Genomic DNA, 18,083 nt, shown 5'->3' with positions numbered 1-18,083 from the left:
CTCCCCACTGAGCAGGGGGGCCAGTGTGGCCGGATCCCAGGATCTGAGATCATGACCTGAGCTGAAGTTAGATGCTTAAGTGACTGAGCCACCCAGGCACCCCTCTTCTGTCCTAATGTTCAGAAATTTCTTCAGTTTTCTAATGCTCTACTGTACCAATGTGCTTTCGGGGTGAGCTCTTTGAAGAGATGGAATAGAAGTGTTTTTCAAAACTATAGTGCCTTCAAAGTAGGAAAAGGTCACATTAGTGAACACTTACTCAGATTCCATTATTTGACAGGAAACTTCTTCGGAATGTAACCAACTGTCCTTAAAATACCATAGCAGGTATGAGTTACCATAGCAAATATTAAATACCTTCATCTTTACTAGTTTATATTGACTAAAATAGAACAGTCTTCGAGAAAAGTTTTATGACAATTGGTCCATAGTTTTGTGATATAAATGTGGGTATTGGGTTATATCAGCAGTTAGAAAAAAATCTTAATTTTTATTTTCTGTTTAATCCCATTTCACCTAATTATAGAAAGTGATAAATGCTATGAAAAAGTAAAGCATGAAAAAAGGGATTGGGTATTAAAAGATAGGGTGCATTGCCTGAAATTCTAAATGGGGTAGTCAAGGCAGGCTGCATTAAGAAGGTATCATTTGATTTTAAGTTGCAGAAATGTGGGGAGATTGGCCTTGTGGATATCAGGGGGCATGGAAATCAGGGAGACAGTTAATGAGGTCCCGAGGTGTAAGAATGCCTAATATACTCAAAGAATAAGAAGGAGGCCAACTGTGGCTACAGACAGAAAGGATAAATCATAGGAAGTGTAGTTATGATATCAAATTGGCAAAAGGAGGACAAATCCAACAATTTTATAAACCACCATGAGTATGCTTTGGCTTCCACACTGCTGAGGTTTGAGAAGAGAAGTAACATGATTCAATTCACATTTTAAAATGATTTTCTTTTTCTTTTCTTTTTTTTTTAAGTATTTTTGTATATATATTTTTTTATTGGAGTTCAATATAAAAAGAATTCTCCGATTGCCCTGCAATCTTGTCTGTGGGATCCAGACAAGAGATGTTGATTTGGACAATGATGTAGAAATGGTGAGAGAAGTGATCATATTTGGGATATCTTCTGAAGGTCAGAGGATTTGGGGATCAATTGGACAAGGATATAAAAAACAGAAGGATAGAAGATGCCACAGTAACTGGAAGGATAGGTAGAGTTGCCATCCCGTGAGAGGGGAGAAGGTGAAATTGGCAGGGGGTAAGGTCAGTAGATCACTATTGTTATGTTATTGTGTTGTGTTATGACATGTTGTGTGGCAGCAATTTATCAGACACCTAGGTGGAGGTATCCAGAAGGGAGTAGATAATAGGTGTCTCTTGTGGAGCATGAAAGTCTGAGGAGGAACCTAACATAAAGCATGAAAGCATATAGTTGGTAATCATATTTTTAGATACAGATGTGGACTGCATGTGTCTTGAGAGAGAGAGAGAGAGAGAGAGAGAGAGGTTTTCTGTGGTTTAGATCTTACAGGGTGGTAACAGTAAGAAAGTTCCAGTACCTTTTAGAATACTGTTTTTTAACAGTGCTAGATTGTGATTTGCAATAGAGAGATTTCTGAAGAATCTTTATTCTTTAGCAACAAAAAGAATCCTCATACATTTTTGAGAGAAAAATTCTACTGTAGTAGTAAAATATAAATGAAAATTTAGGCAGAATCATTGCCATGCCCTATACTTAAATACTTATAGAGATGTCATGTTTTCTGTGAGATCTTGGATTAGTGGGGATTTGCCACTCTTCCTCAAGAACCATGCGTTTAAATGCCACATCATAGTAACTGAGGTCACTACTTGAACTAAAATAAATTAAAGCTTCTAATTGGTTTCTAAATTACTTGGTTTAATCTCTTTATAAATGTATTATAAAATAAATTATAGCACTTGTTAAAAGTAAATAAATAACCAAGCAATCTTTGACTTCCTTTTTTTTTTTTTTTTTTTTAAGATTTTATTTATTTATTCATGATAGTCACAGAGAGAGAGAGAGAGAGGCAGAGACAGGCAGAGGGAGAAACAGGCTCCATGCACCGGGAGCCCAACGTGGGATTCGATCCCGGGTCTCCAGGATCGCGCCCCGGGCCAAAGGCAGGCGCCAAACCGCTGCGCCACCCAGGGATCCCTACCAAGCAATCTTTGACTTCCATAGGATGCTATTGTTACAAGCAGTGAAGTTATGTATATGCTTTTTTGCTTTTTTCCTGTTTTGTAACTAGAACACATCTTAAGTGCCTTATGGAATTTTAGATGCAATTACCAGAAATCCAATTAAGATGCTAGAACAGTAAAATTTACAGATGAGCTTAAAAGTACTTAGCTCTAATAGGGAATTAGTTATAAACCTCATTATCATTACTGATCATGTGTCTTTTGAAATGTTAATCATTACTGATCATGTGTCTTTTGAAATGTTACCAAGTATGGTATTAAAACCATAGACAGATCCCTGGGTGGCGCAGCGGTTTGGCGCCTGCCTTTGGCCCAGGGCGCGATCCTGGAGACCCGGGATGGAGTCCCACGTCGGGCTCCCGGTGCATGGAGCCTGCTTCTCCCTCTGCCTGTGACTCTGCCTCTCTCTCTCTCTGTGACTATCATAAATAAATAAAAAAAAATTAAAAATAAAAATAAAAATAAAACCATAGAATTCACAATTGAGCTCTAAAAGTTACTAACAAGGGAGTTATCCAACAAATGTGATTACAGAATTGACTAGCTGTTGAAATATTAGTAAACCTGCAAAAAATAGTTTCACAGCAGGAAGTACGAGTGTTCTTTTGCTTAGAATCTGTACTACTTCGTACCAGAAGAATTGAACATGAGTTTAAAATAGTTGTATAGCCAGTAAGTCTTGGTTACAAACCAATTGTATTTTAAAAAGTCTTTGTGTAGTGTTACAAATACACCATCTATACATTTATGTTCGCTAATGATTCAAAAGCATCACCACACTCTATAATACTTAATGAAATCCTTTGCTAGTTAATTCCACTGTGAGTGAGCAAGTACAATAGAGTAAGAACACTGCTTAAAAAAAAAAAAAAAAGGTTATGGAGCCAGAATTGGTAGTGGGAAGTAGCATTTTTTTTTTTTTTCATTCTCGGTACGTCTGCAATTTCTATTTTCATGAGAAATTGAAGTGGAAATGGTAAGATGCTGATAGAATCATTGTTGCTCGGGCATTTCCCGGCAGATTAGAAACCCAGGACGTACAAAGCAGAGCTGTAGTTTTGAACTTCAGATTTACTGTCTGATGAAATTGTTGGGTTTCTACATCTTTTATTGTAGCATAATCTGATTGTACCATAAATATTTTTAGAGACTTAACTTGGTTGATTGTGATTTATACGATGAACTAATGTATGATTGATATTTGTGTAAACAATTTAAACTAGATTTTTCCCCCCTTACTGTGATGGTTCCTTGTATATATGGCAAATAAAGGACTTGGGGAAGATCTATTTCTGTTAATCTCTACACTGTGCTTATAGTGTGGTAAGAATAGGTATTGAGGACAGGGTGCTTAATACAAAATACATACACTGCCTGCCCTCATACACTGCCTGTACTTTTAGGAGGAGGCAGATGTGCTGCTGAGAAAAAGGCTGAGTGGGGGAAAGAAGCAGGATGAACATAATCATCAAGGGTAAGGCAGGGTTGGAGAGTTCTAGAAAGAGCATGTGCTAAGACTTTAAGAGGAAGCTTGGACTCTCTCCTGAATTGGAAGAAGGCCAGTGAGAAGCAAGAAGGTGACCAGCAGAGCCCTCCAGGGTAGTGTAGAGAGAGGAGGGCCAGGTCATGCCACACCCCCCCAAGAGCCAGGAATTTACTCTTCCTACAGTATCTTCATAATCTGGGTCTAGTGGTGGAAGCAACAATGTTTTAATTATTATTGGCATTGTTAGTATATCTTGTGTTCTGTTTTTCCAGACCTCTTGCTGTCTGGAGGTCTGTGTGTAGAACTTGGCTGGTGTGGGGTTAGTGTGAATGGCAGTACCAGGCACGATGTGTTAAGTGTGGCACCTGTGGCACAGAAATGAAGTGTGTCAGTCATTTGTAGGAATGAGAAGTCAACAGTGAAGGAAGAGGAAGATTCCATATAGGGAAGGAGCTCAGGCTGTATCTTCGCAGACGGTCTTGGAAGAGGTGCTACTGCAGTGGTTCCGAGTCTGAGCCTAGGGTCACGTTGGATTCCCAGCCTGCTAGCTTTGCAACCTTGGAGGCATCCTTCACTGTGAAACGTCACAGAGCCTATTTTATTAGGTTTTTCTAATAAATGAGATAATACATGTAAAGCACTTAACCCCAGGGTGGCATACCTAAGCTTACTGAAATTATTAGCTCTCATTGTTGCTCCTATTACTTTTATTATTTGATTAAGTTGGTAACAAGAAGGGTGGACAGGCACAGAATAATTAATGTCTTGGAGATAAGAATATGCATTCATGATAAATAGATCAGTAAGCAGGATACAGGATTCATGTAGAGCAATATTAGTAGATAAGACTAGAAAAATAGGATGGATAGAGTTTTTTTTTTTCCATTTAAGACAGAGAGTATTTTATTCAAACCCATCAGAGAAATGGACAGCTTGGGTCTGTAACAAAACGTTGTGTTTTAAAGCACAGATCAGTAATTGTATATGAGAGTATACTCTGCTACATACAAATTAACTGATCAGAGCACAAATTTTCAATGTTCAAAACAGAATAAGTTGCCCTGTAAAAGCAGCACCTTTGTGACATTTTTAACTTTAGCATTCCTCTCCTTCTTCACCTTCTCCTTCAACAGAACCCACACCAGCCTCCTCATAATCCTTCTCCAAGGCAGCCAGGTCCTCATGGGCATCAGAAAACTCTCCTTCCTCCATGCCCTCACCCACATACCAGTGAACAAAGGCATGTTTGGCATACATCAGGTCAAACTTGTGGTCCAGGTGAGCCCAGGCCTTAGCGGTGCCTGTCTGCGTGCAAACAGTTCGCTGTACTTTGGCCAGGTCTCCAAAAGGTACCGCAGTGGGGGACTGGTAATTAATGCCCACTTTGAAGCCAATACACTTGGATGGTACACTTGATCTTGATGGTGGCAATGGACGCATTGACATCTTTGGGAACCGTGTCACCACAGTACGGCAGGCAGCAAGCCATGTATTTACCATGGTGAGGGTCACATTTCTCCAGCTGGCTCAAAGCATGTGTTGGTGATCTCAGCTACAGAAAGCTGTTCATGGTAGACTTTCTCAGCAGAGATGACAGCAGCATGTGTGGCCAGAGGGAAATGGATGTGGGGATAGGGTACAAGCTTGGTCTGGAATTCTGTGAGATCAACATCAAATCTGAGGGAAGCAGTGATGGAGGACACAATTGGACCTATCAACCTATTTAGATTCGTGTAGGTTGGGCATTCAGTATTGAGGTTGCTATGACAGATGTCATAGATGGCCTCATTTTCTATCATGAAGTGCTCCAGGGTGGTATAGGGAGTGAGGATGGAGTTGTAGGGCTCAGCTGCAGCTGTGGAAACCCAGAGGGGGTTAGGTTCGGGTAAATGAAGAACTCCAGCTTGGACTTCTTGCCATACTCGAGAGATGTTCCATCAGCTGGGAGGTGAACCCAGAACCAGTTCCCCCTCCAAAGCTGTGGAAAACCAAGAAGCCCTGAAGACCTGTGCAGTGGTCAGTGTTTCCGAATTCAGTCCAAGACAAGGTCAGTGATCTCCTTGCCAGTGATGTAGTGCCCTTGGGCATAGTTATTGGCAGCATCTTCCTTGCCTGTGATGAGCTGCTCAGGGTGGAAGAGCTGGCGGTAGGTGCCAGTGCGAAGTTCATTGATGACTGTGGGTTCCAGGTCAGACACTGCCCTGGGTACATGCTTGCCAGCACCCGTCTCACTGAAGGAGTGTTGAAGGAGTCATCTCCTCCCCCAGTGGTCTTGTCAATTGGTATCTGGCCATCGGGCTGAATGCCGTGTTCCAGGCAACAGAGCTCCCAGTAGGCATTGCTGATCTAGACATCAGCCTGGCCAATGTGGATAGAGGTACATTCACGCATAGTTGCTGCTTTGCTGCTGCTGAGCAGATGGTGGAGAGGAGGAAGAGAGGTTGTTGCTTCTCATAGCGCAACTGTTAGGGGGTCAATTAAGAGAACCTAAATATTGATATTTTATTGCTTATATCACAACCTGGCATGTGCAAACAGCAATTCTGGGTTTACTCACTCAACAAACACTTCAAGTTCTCAATGCCACCCAACCCTCTGCCCTCTGTCCCCACTTCCATCAGCTGGGCATTTAACTGTCTGCAAAATTGTGGGGAATCCTTTGTGTGTATCTTTAATGACATCCTCATAAGGAGGGATTCAGTAGAACCAATCATGCCACCTACTTATATTGTTATTAGAGTTGAGAGTCGTTCTCAAAAATGTCTACGAAGGTGTTTGAGGGATGCATTGGTAGCTAAGATGATTAAAGTACACATGGAGGGGCACCCAGGTGGCTCAGCGGTTGAGCATTTGCCTTCAGCTCAGGTCGTGTTCCCGGGGTCCTGGGATCGAGTCCCACATCGGGCTCTGGGCAGGGAGCCTGCTTCTCCCTCTGCTTATATCTCTGTCTCTCTCTGTGTCTCTCATGAATAAATACATAAAATCTTAAAACACACACACACACACACACATACATGGAAACAAGCGTGAGAAACAAGCATGAGCAGATCTAGTATTAAGCTGAGTTAGAGCCACATTGTCTGTGATTTCACTCAATCACAGTTCTTTGGAGGGAATAAGTCCAGCCACCAGCCATATGCTGTAAGGGGTCCTGGCTTGCTGTGGGCCCCTAACACCAGTGCTCCCAAAGAACCCACAGTGTACATTTCCAGCAGGAAAGCTATCTCTCCCTTTCAACACTGTGCTGACTGTGAGCAAGGCCCTGTCAGCCTCTGTGGCTCATGGTTGGTAGATTTGTGTTGAATCATAATACTGCATGTTTCTCCTTTTCCTGTGTGCTCATGTTCTATCTCAAAACACAGAAGTCTGCTCAGACGGGCATAATTTCTCTTAGATAGTATTTTTTTCTATAACAGCATAGGTAGTGATTAAATATGCACATTGGTAGCTAGCTCAAATTTATTAAATATGACACTAAGTAGGTTAACCCATACTTAATGTATATTAGCTCTTCTGCCGATCGACCCTAAAGATCAAAGATACCCTTATGAGTCAAGAGCTTTTCACATTACTCTGGGTCCAGATGACAAGATTTGCATTATTCATTACAATATAAGTGTAAACTCGTTGGCAGAGGGTCCTCAGATTATTCTGCTTACCACCCTCCCTGGTAATGTGTGTACTAGGAAGAGCATCTTCACCATGGTCTACAAGGTCTACACAGTTCCTGTGACAACTGTTTCCCAGCCACACTTGGCGTTTCCTTGTTTCTCACGCAGACCAGGTGTGCCTCAGTGCCTTTGAATGTGCCACATGTTTGCCCACAAACAACTTTGGCAGAGTGAAATACCTGGATATGGCTGGCTTGTCTTATCATCTTGGGCTCTGTGCCATCAGAATGCTCATTTCTGTATCTATTATCTGTACAAAATTTCATCATATGAGAGTAGAGAACATTGACAGGAAAACTGATGCTTTTGATATTTAGCACAAGCTTTGTATTTAGAAATTTAGCCCCAATGTCAATAGTATTGGGGGGGGGTGATTATAAGTATAACTCTCAAATGGAGGATGTGAAATTTTAAAAATCCATATTCTCAAATCAACTAATTGGACATCAGTGTATCTTGACTCAATGACTAACTTCAACTCTATAAGCAGATTGGGAATTTGATAAATTTGAGAATAAATAGTCTTACCTGATATGGAAGGGATTTCCATAATCATGTTTTCTTTTGATTTGTCCCTTTAAAATGCTGTGATTTTGGTTTTGTGCCTTGTGCCAGTAACTTAACCATACTGCAGTCCAGGCATTCCTTCTGTGTTTACACGTAGCTCAGCTTCAGCCACATTACCAGTAAATGCATCATATCCCATGCCACAGACGTGATAAAGGGAGATGTATTTTGGGGGGACCTCTTTCAATCTGAGACTGTATTTGACTCACCCAGTAATTCAATCTGCAGGTCTTCTATGTTCTATCCTTACTCTGCTTTGCAGTTTTTTCTCCCATTGCATGGTCCTCCCCTCTCTTTTCCGTGTAGTCACCTGCTCTTCCAGTTTCTCTTTGGCCTCCTTCCTGAGATTGAGATTGCTGCTAGCTCTCATCCAGAGCCCGGTGTGGGGGACATAGAGAAACATGGCCTTTCTCAAAACCTCAATAACTGTACAGAGAAGGTAATAAAGGCTAGTTCCTCAGGGTGACACTAAAATCCCAATTACCTGTCCAGCTTCCTCCCCAACAGCATCCCTTGTTACCTCCTTTCCACCGCCATACATGACCAGCTGCTGCTGTTATCATTCCTTGTGTGCTTATTTTCCAGAGTGGGGCTCACTTTTTACTTATTTGTCACAGCAGGAGCTACATGTGGCTTTGTATTCTTCTTAGACTTTCTGGGTCTGAATACCTCATAATATTACAAACTCCCAGGGGTCGAGATCCATGTTTTATCCTTTCTGTCTCTCCTGGTTCATAGCATGGTGGCCGACACATAGTTATTATGGGGTAGATCTCTGTGAGTTGAAGATTTTGTGTGCTGCCAAACCAGTGAATGCTGTATTCACTCACTGTTTTCTAAAGATATTTTCTTGCAACCAAACTCTATCAGTTCATCACTTAGCTAAAGCATTGAAGAGTCAAGTTTGATTCTCCTTCACTATCTTTTCTCTCTCAGGAGTTGATGGCTGAAGGCGGTGGTTTTCTGACTTTGGCTCATGCCCCCATTATCTGGGGCCTTGCTAGAATTCGGATTGCCTGGTCCCAGACCCACAGTTTTCTGACTTAGTTGGTCTGGGCTGAGGCCCAAGGATGTACATGTCTAACATGTGACCAGGTGATGAGTTATCTCTGTGCTGAAGCTATTGAGTCAGAGAACGCTCTCTATGGAAAACCTCAGCATTGGAGTTTAGCACTAACATTGAGTAGTGTATATTCCATAGACACATTTGCCTTTAGATTTTGCCTTCTCACCCAATGAGAGAAGGTGCTCCCCTTCTGCCTTTCCACTGGCCTTCACTTCCTTGGCAGGGAAAATGCTTTACTCTGCTGGATGCATATATTGAACTGTGTTTTGTTTGTGTATGCGAGGTTGCCCAAAAAAATTTCTGGTGAGCACAGTTTGTCTAAGTGCCTCCCAGGTAGTAGCTCTTCTAATCCTCCCAGTAAGCCTAGAGATTGTCTTATATTACCCATACGGGGAGGTTAGGCAATTGGTGTGAACTCATACTTAGTAAAGGTGGGTGAACCAGGGCTTGAACCCTCTGTTCTCTAAGTGAAAAACAAAAAACAAACAAACAAAACAAAACAAAACAAACCTTCTGCTTGTTGTCTTCGTTTCAACCTGTGGTTTGATGCCTTCTGCACAAATCCTTTTGGCATCTCCAGTTAGTCCCTGGTTTAAGACTGCCTTCTGGGCATCAGAGGATTTTTACACTTGAATGGGAAAACCTTAGTAACCATCACTCTTTAAGGGCTTGTGTCTTAATCAGATTTATTTTGGTCTGTGAGTGCAGCTGCACATTACAATTATGGTATATTTTTATCACTTAACTTTATAAAAAATGACAGCACACAGCAATGGTCCAGTTCAGAAGGAAATAGTGGGTCCTATCCTCTTATCATATGATCTTGCACTTCTGATTTTATAGTTTTACATTCATCATCATATTTGGTTTTAAGCATAAAAGCAACAACAAAAAACCATGAAACATCCTGATTTCACGGAGAAGGAACTGAGCCTCAGGGAGGTCGAAGAAATTCTTCCAGACCAAATTGCAAGACTGGGATCCAGGCTTAGCTTTGGGTTTTTAATTCTTAGTTCAGTGTCGATTTTACTACATATTAGGAATTTATATTAAATTAAATCTATGTGAAATTTTGTAAACTTTAGGTGAGATTTTGCAAGTATTGAGTACAGCATTTAGGTTAGATTTTTGAGTGTTCATTTATTCATTGAGTGTTTACTGAGCCTCCTCTTTGAGCCAGGCATTCTTCTAGGTGCAAAGAGTTTATTAGCAAACAAAACACAGAGACAGTTTTGTTACTCTGGTGTTTACACCATGCTGGTGGGAGACAACGATAAGCAGTGAACATAAATCAGTAAATTATATTGTATGTTAGAAGCTGACAAGTGCTATGGAAAACAGAAGAAAAGTAGAGCAAAGCAAGGAAGAAAGGAGAGCAGGAAGAGGATGTCATAGAAATTTTAGTAGTTGAGTAGTTAAGCAGAGGGGCAGTTAAGGGAGAAGTAGAGGCGGTGAGGGAGTTACCCATGGACCTGGCTGGGAGAAGACTGGTCCAGGTGCAGAGAGCTGTTGGGGAACAAAGGGCCACAAATAGCAGTGGGTTTTTGGAATGGCAGGAAGGACGACGTAGCCATGGGGACGATAACAAGGGAATACTTTAGAGAACTGATGCTCACCCAGTTTTCCTAGGGTCCCATATGCCGTTGAAGGTGTTGAGCTAAGGACTGGCCTGATCTGACTTAGACTTCATCTACTCATCAATTGAAAATAGACTGTAGGGAAGCTACGATTCAGACTGTTTCATCAATCTGAGTGAGTGAAGTTAGGAGCTCACACTAGGGAGAGAGAACAGTGGAGGTGTGAGAGGGGACCAAGTGCTAGATATAGCTGGGAGGTTGAGGCAACTGAATTACCTGATGGATTGGGTGTGAGGTGGGAGAGAAAAAGCTGAGTCAAGAGTGATTCCCAAGACTTGACCTGCACAGCAGTGAAGGATGGAGTTGACATCAAATGAGAAGCAGAAGAATGTGGGTGGAGTAGGTTTGAGGGGCAGATAAGCTTAAGAGATCAATTTTGAGTTCCCTGTGGGTGCCTTTTGGCATCCAGATGTCAGTGTTGAGAAGACAGGAGGAAATAGGCGCAGGGTCTTGGCTGGATATGGTGACTTGAGATTCATCAGCATCTGGAAGCATCTGTTGCTATTTAAAGCCACCAGGATGAGATTCCCAAGGAGGTGGGTGTAATAGAGAAGAGAGTGTAAGACCACTGAGCTCTGGTGCAGGTGTTATTAGGGGGTCAGGGAGAGGAGGTAATGAATGTCAGTGAAGTAGGAGGAAAACCAGCAGAGTGTGATGTCCATGAAGTCAGACAAGATTAGTCAAGACTTGGGTGGTAAAGAAACCGGAAAATGCTGTAGGTAGCTAAAGAAGGCAGTCCTGAGAATTGCCATGAGTTTAGCAAGGGGATGGTCTTTGGGAAATCCTACCAAAGCAGTTTTAGTGGAGTGACAGGAGCAAGAACTGCATGGGGTATCTCTTATAAAATGGAGGACTCTGGGAAAGTTTGGAGAGCAAGGAGATCCTTTAAGAAGTTGACTTAGTTTCTCACTTTTGAGATGTTTTGATTAAGTTTCCTAGGTTGGAAAGTGATTTATGTTCAATAGGGAAACAAGTTCAAAAAGGAGAAGGTTCAAGAAGAAAAAAAAAAAGACATTGCAAGTAAGACAGAGGAACAGATGAGACAAAGACACTCAGAAAGAAAAGAAAGGAGAGACATGGTGATGACTCTCAGGTCATGAGGACTTTCATCGGTGAGAGTGTACAAGTTAAGGGCAGGCACGGTACCAAATCAGTTTTTTGTTCATTTCCAGCTGCCTTTTTTTCTTTCTGATGAGTAATTAATTGGGTCTTCTGAGAACAAGTAATCACAGTATATGTTGCGTAGCCCCCCATCACATTTCCTACCTACCTGTGGTTCAGAGGAACCCCCCAGCTATTTCCAGAGAGGGTCAGTGCAATTCCAAGATCTAGGAAAGATGGTTTTCAAACTCTATTCCAGCAAAAGTTTTGAAGGCTTTAAAATCTAAATGTACAATATCTTTTCACTAAGTGTACATTTTTTCCTTTGATGGTGTTTGTGTCACCCCAGGGCTATAGAGCTTCTCCTGTAGCCTCTCTGAGCTGTGATATCATTGCAGGCTTTTTCAGGATAGGGGGCTCTTGTCCTTTTCTTTGCATGATGCTGTGTATGTGGAAATGCCCCATGTTTACTCAAGTGTCTCACATGGTCTTCTCAGGAACCTGTTGATTCTTTTTATTTTTCTTTATTGCCATTAGACCATCACTTAGTGTCAAGGAAGAAAAATAGTGGTTCAGAATTGTACAGATTAAGTGTTGTCTATTACTGTTCAATGACAATTCTATTATTTTTTTCTAAGTCGAAGAATGCACTTTTCTTTCTAATGCCTTTTGGACCTTTAGAATCATAATCACCTTTGATTATAATGAATGGCTTTACTGGGAGCATATTGACGTTAGTTGCTGGGTGACATTCTTGGGCTGAATTGGGCTGAGCCCAGGGCCATTGCCCTTGGTCAGCACCGTGAAATATGTAGTTAGTAACTGAAAGCGAATGAATCAAAAAGGTAAAGGAAAGGGGGAACAGACAATGAATAAACGTTGGCTATAGTTAAGGGAGAGAGCAAGGTCAAGGTATACAAGCTAATTCTTACTGTGGAGAGGGAGAACAGACGGGGGTGGGGGGTGGGGGGGAAGGAAGCTCATGGCTGACTGGAGGTGGGAGAAAACATGGTATGGCTGTGACTAGAAATCATACTCACTCAAAATATTTACTTGTCAAAAAAAATTATATTTACTTGTCCTCTCTGGAAATCGTGGAATGCATTCACGGGCCCTCTGGCCTAACCAGTTATGTACCACTGATTAAAATGTAAATAGCTTGTTCTGGTTAGGCTTTTGGGTATCAGGACTTCGATTTTTGAGATTACTTTATGATCAGCACCCTATGAAACATACTGTGTTTACCAAAATCACAAATGGAGTTGTCCACTGCCAAAAGGAAGACTTGGCAGCAACATGTAGGCCAAGCAAACTCCAAGAAATATAAACACGATTGCTGCTGATTCACTATTACAAGCAGAATACAGCACTTCTGCGAGAAGGTCCTGGTTCGACTCTGTTGAATGACTTTGAAAGTGGGATCAGCACACAAGGCTCTGTGTTGATTAATGAAGCAGCAGAAAGCCAACTGCTCCTGTTGACTGTGGATGGATGAAACCAATTACCATCAGGCCCCAGAGTAGAGTTAGGAAATCCCTTTAAGAAATAACTAAAGCTGGGGAAACAGAGCACCATTTCTTTCAATCACGTAAATACTTTTCTTCTCCTGAAAGGTAGAGTTTAAGCCACGATCTTCTTTTTGTTTTTGTTTTTGTTTTAAAGATTTTATTTATTCATGAGAAACAGAGAGAGAGAGAGAGAGAGAGAGAGAGAGAGATAGGCAGAGACACAGGCAGATGGAGAAGCAGGCTCCCTGAGGGGAGCCCGATGCGGGACTTGATCCCAGGACCCCAGGATCATGACCTGAGCCAAAGGCAGATGCTCAACCACTGAGCCACCCAGGTGCGCAAAGCCAAGATCTTCTTGATAGCATTTAAATATTGTAATAAATCTGCTCCATGATAAACCATGTGTACAGATATTTGTTATATTTTATCCTTAAAGATGGATATTGTATTAGTGAGGGTTCTTCTGAGAAATAAAATATACACACACACATACAGGCACACAGAATTGACCCTTGAAAAACATGGGGGTTAGAGGCACTGACCCTCTTGCAGTCAGAGATTCCTATAGTGTGATGATGTGGATGGTACTTTATTTTCCTAAACAGCATTATCAAACACACTGTACTGATGCTATTAATTTGAATTTTATTTATTTTTTTAAGATTTTATTTATTTATTCATGAGAGAGATACACAGAGAGAGATAGAGAGAGAGAGGCAGAGACACAGGCAGAGGGAGAAGCAGGCTCCATGCAGGGAGCCCGACGTGGGACTCGATCCTGAGTCTCCTGGATGAGGCCCTGGGCTGAAGGTGGCGCTAAACCGCTGAGCCACCCGGGCTGCCCTTACCATTCATTTTTGACCAAAAGAAATCCTAGTAGAAAAATTAGAAATATGTCGTAAATTGTCAGCTTGAGGAAAAAGAAAACACAAGCACAATGACATTTTTAACATTTCAAAGAACTATTTATCAAATTTTTGCCTCCTGCTGTGCAGAAAGCAAGTTGCTGTCTTTAAGGGACAGTCAGAAATAAACAATGGGGAAAAAGTTACTGAAGGTTTTAAATGAAAAGCTTAACTATGCCAACATATTCAAAGATACCTTCTTCCCCAAAGAATTACTTGTGCATTACACTGTCAGGTGATATAAAACAACTTCCAATAATAATATTAATTACATTAAAAGTGAACCACTGTGAAGGGTTCCATTATTAAATGCTTATCTTTAGTATATTTTAAGACAGCAAGGAGAATTTAAAATTCTTCCAGTAATGAGGACCTTTCCATACTTCTACACATAATTTTCACAGATTTTTCTACTAGGATTTCTTTTGTAATGACTGACATATACTTTATTAAAAAAAAAAATCACACAACATTCTCCAAGTAGAAATGGTAAAAGAAATAGTTGCTTTTTACAAAAACCTATTTCCAGCTTAGTTTTTAGCATTTTATTGAGCATGTTCACATACTTGCCACTGTATTTTAAATTATACTTCTCTCTCTCTGTGTGACTATCATAAATAACTAAAAATTAAAAAAAAATAAATTATACTTCTGTTGGCCATTCATTCATTCATTAAACAAGTCTTATGGCTTATGGCTATAATGTTGCTAGGCTGTATTTTAGGTACTGGGGAATGTGTCAGTGTACAAAATGAAGTTTATTTTTTCAGAAGGCTTTATGTTTTAGATGTCCTCATTTAATTTAGTTGATCATCTGTTTATGCTTACCTAAACATAGACTAAATGCAATTTTTAGGGATCTAAATGTTGAATATAAACACCCCTTAAATTTTTTCTTAGCTTTCATATTCTATTAAACTTATTCATATTTAAATTTTCCATATTTATTTATAAGTTTCAAGTCATACGTTGTCTTGGTTACTATATTAGTTTGTATTCCTCTCATAGGGCTGCTGTAATAATTATGTAGGTAGGGTGGTTTAAATAAGAAATGTATTATCTCACACTTCTGGAGGCTAGAAGTCTGAGATCCAGGTGTTCTACTGATGGCTAGGAGGGAAAATCTGTTCCTTACCTCTAACTGCTGTGGTTGCTGGCAATCTTTGGCTTTCCTTTGCTTATTCTGTATCACCCCTTATTTGCCTTTGCTGTCATGTGATGTTCTCTCTATATGCATGTCTTTTTTTAAAAAATTAAATTCAATTAGCCAACTTACAGTATATCATTAGTTTTAGATGTAGAGTTCAGTAATTCATCAGTTGCACATATGCCTTTTCTACTGGCCTGCCTTTTTGGAGGACACCAGTCACATTGCATTAGAGCCTCACCTTATTCCAGTATGATCTCATCCTAACTAATTACATCTGCAATGACCCTACTTCCACGTAAGATCACATTCTGAGGTCCTGAAGGTTAGGATATCAATGTAGGAATTTGGAAGGCGACACATGATTTCATCTTTAACAATCACCATGGGGTGGATGAGAGCTTTTTTTTTTAATATAATTTTTTAAAGATTTTATTTATTTATTCACAAGACACACACAGAGAAAGAGAGAGAGAAAGAGAGAGAGAGAGAGAGAGACAGAGAGAGAGAGAGAGAGAGGCAGAGACCCGGGCAGAGGGAAAAGTAGCTTCCAAGCAGGGAACCCGATGTGGGACTTGATCCCGGGTCTCTAGGATCAGGCCCTGGGCTGAAAGTGGCACTAAACCACTGAGCCACCCGGGCTGCCCAATAGCTTTTTATTTATCAAACAAATATTTATTATGTACCTACTAAATTGAAGCATTGTTCTGTGGATAAGTGATGCAGAAGTTATTATTTTTTTAAAAGACATGTTAAGGCCCTGATTTTATAAAGCTGACTGGCCGGTCATACTTAGAGTAGTGGTAAGACCAGTGTCAACATCCCTGGTTATTTCATGTCGTGGAAGTTGGAACAGAAAACTGGTTTCGATCTTGGAGCTGTTCTCCTAACACAGCAGTGATTCCCTTGTCAATTCTTAGCCATCAAGCCATCAGAGTCAGGTCTTACCCAGTTCTGGGCATATCCAAACTCCAGTTTGCCAAAGATGATAGCTCCCTGGGCACTCAAGTCAGATATGGGATAGCTTCCTTATTTCACCTGCCTGCTCTTACTTACAGTAAGGCTGTAACATGCATATTGGACTTAGATACTTCCTGTGCAGCTTGAGTAAGACACTAGTAAGACTTACCATATGTGAGGTTTGGTGGTGAAAAAGCAATTTCCCAGGTGAATATAATGATCAATACGAAGATGGACTTAGTTCTTGATTTTTTAAAAAACCATCAATGTATCAAAAAGCTGGCAACAGGATAAACATGAGATCTTTAAAATAGCTGAGATTAAAGTAAACAACAGGTGCTCCATGAATCCATCAGTTCTGCATTTAAAAACAAAGTGATATAGACATTCTGGATTATGCTACTTTATGCTAAAACAGATTACCAATTTTCAGAATGAGTGAAATAATTATAGCTGGGAGATTGCTGTCATTTTAATGGGAATCTGCAAATGCAAATCCTAATTTGCTTCAGGAGTTGCATTATTAGACTTCAGAATCTGGCAAAGAATGTTGTGTGTGTATGTGTGTGTTCCAATCTATCCATTCCTTGGGAGGATTCATAATGCATTCAAGATAGATGGCTTTATAAATTTTAAAAAGTCTTTGGGGAAGTGTTACACATCCTTCATAGAAATATGTATTAAAATATGTATTAAAAATATCACCTAGGTTTTATTTGGATAAATGTGGGCTTACTTTGGTTAAATAGGAAGTCTTATTTTTTCCCCTCTCCATTTATGTAGAAATATGGAAAGTTAGAGCCAAGAGGAGAATGGCAGTATAACAGCAATGTCCTCATTAAGCTCTAAGCAAATGAAGATCTCAATAATTTGACCTTGATGAGAACTAGAACTCAAACAGAATTCTCTAGATCCTATATCTAGATGAGGGAGCACTATATGAACCACTTTGGGATATAGATCTTTCATAACTCGAAGATAGGTCAGACTACTCTTCAGATTCTCTGTGTTAGCTCAAATAATATATTCCTTTATTTTCCCTTCAAAAACCTGGTTCTATTAAAACCAACTAAACAACCCTTGAAAAAATTTACTTTGGAGATTTCATTGGTCCACATATCGTCACAGTTCATCCCTTAGGACCATAAATGATAATTTAGCATTTTTAAGGGGCATTTAGAAGATGGACTACTTAGAACTAGTAAAATGAGAGCCCAAATTTTGTAGCTTACATTGGAATCAAGATCAGGTAGTTATTTTCTGGGCTATTATCCTCAATAGCATAATGGTGAGATAGATATTTTTTGCTAAGCTCTGTTGTCAGTCTTGATTATATGTTGTTGGGTTCAGTATTATGGACACAGAGAAGCTTCACTTACTTATTTTTTCCTTCTGCAATACTGAAGCAGACTGGCTGGATAGCTTGACAGTCTCAACGTGGCAATATTTGTTCTAATAGATGAAGTGTAATTTGTCCATGAGGACATTTAGCAAGGGTAAGTGGCATCTTCAGGAAGTTGTTCATCTGCAATCAGGGATGTCAGTGCTTCTGCTCATGCTATTGCCTGCCTGGACTTCCACCCCACCAGTCATTCTCTAAAGAGAAAATAAAATGAATTGCTAGAATTTTTCTCTGGAGAAAAAGAGAGAATGTATCGGGAACTGCTCATGAAATAATGCCCTGTGATAGGTAGTTAAGTTTTCTTGTTTCTTTTTCATCGCCATTTTTTCAGATTATTTTGTGAGACAAGAAATGCAACCTTTTTGTGACTCTCAGATTCAGTGATGAATCTGCAGGAGTGA

The 18,083-nt window shown here is 40.4% G+C and overlaps 1 pseudogene; it reads right to left on the bottom strand.

The window, feature by feature from the left end:
• Positions 1-4,734: 4,734 nt before the first annotated feature.
• On the bottom strand, positions 4,735-6,109 carry LOC140596708 (tubulin alpha-1A chain-like; annotated as a pseudogene).
• Positions 6,110-18,083: the final 11,974 nt, after the last annotated feature.

The sequence above is a fragment of the Vulpes vulpes genome, unplaced genomic scaffold, assembly GCF_048418805.1.
Source record: "Vulpes vulpes isolate BD-2025 unplaced genomic scaffold, VulVul3 Bu000000612, whole genome shotgun sequence".
Lineage (NCBI taxonomy): Eukaryota > Metazoa > Chordata > Mammalia > Carnivora > Canidae > Vulpes > Vulpes vulpes.
Note: the sequence above shows the minus strand (reverse complement) of the source record. Positions and strands in the feature narration are given on the sequence as shown.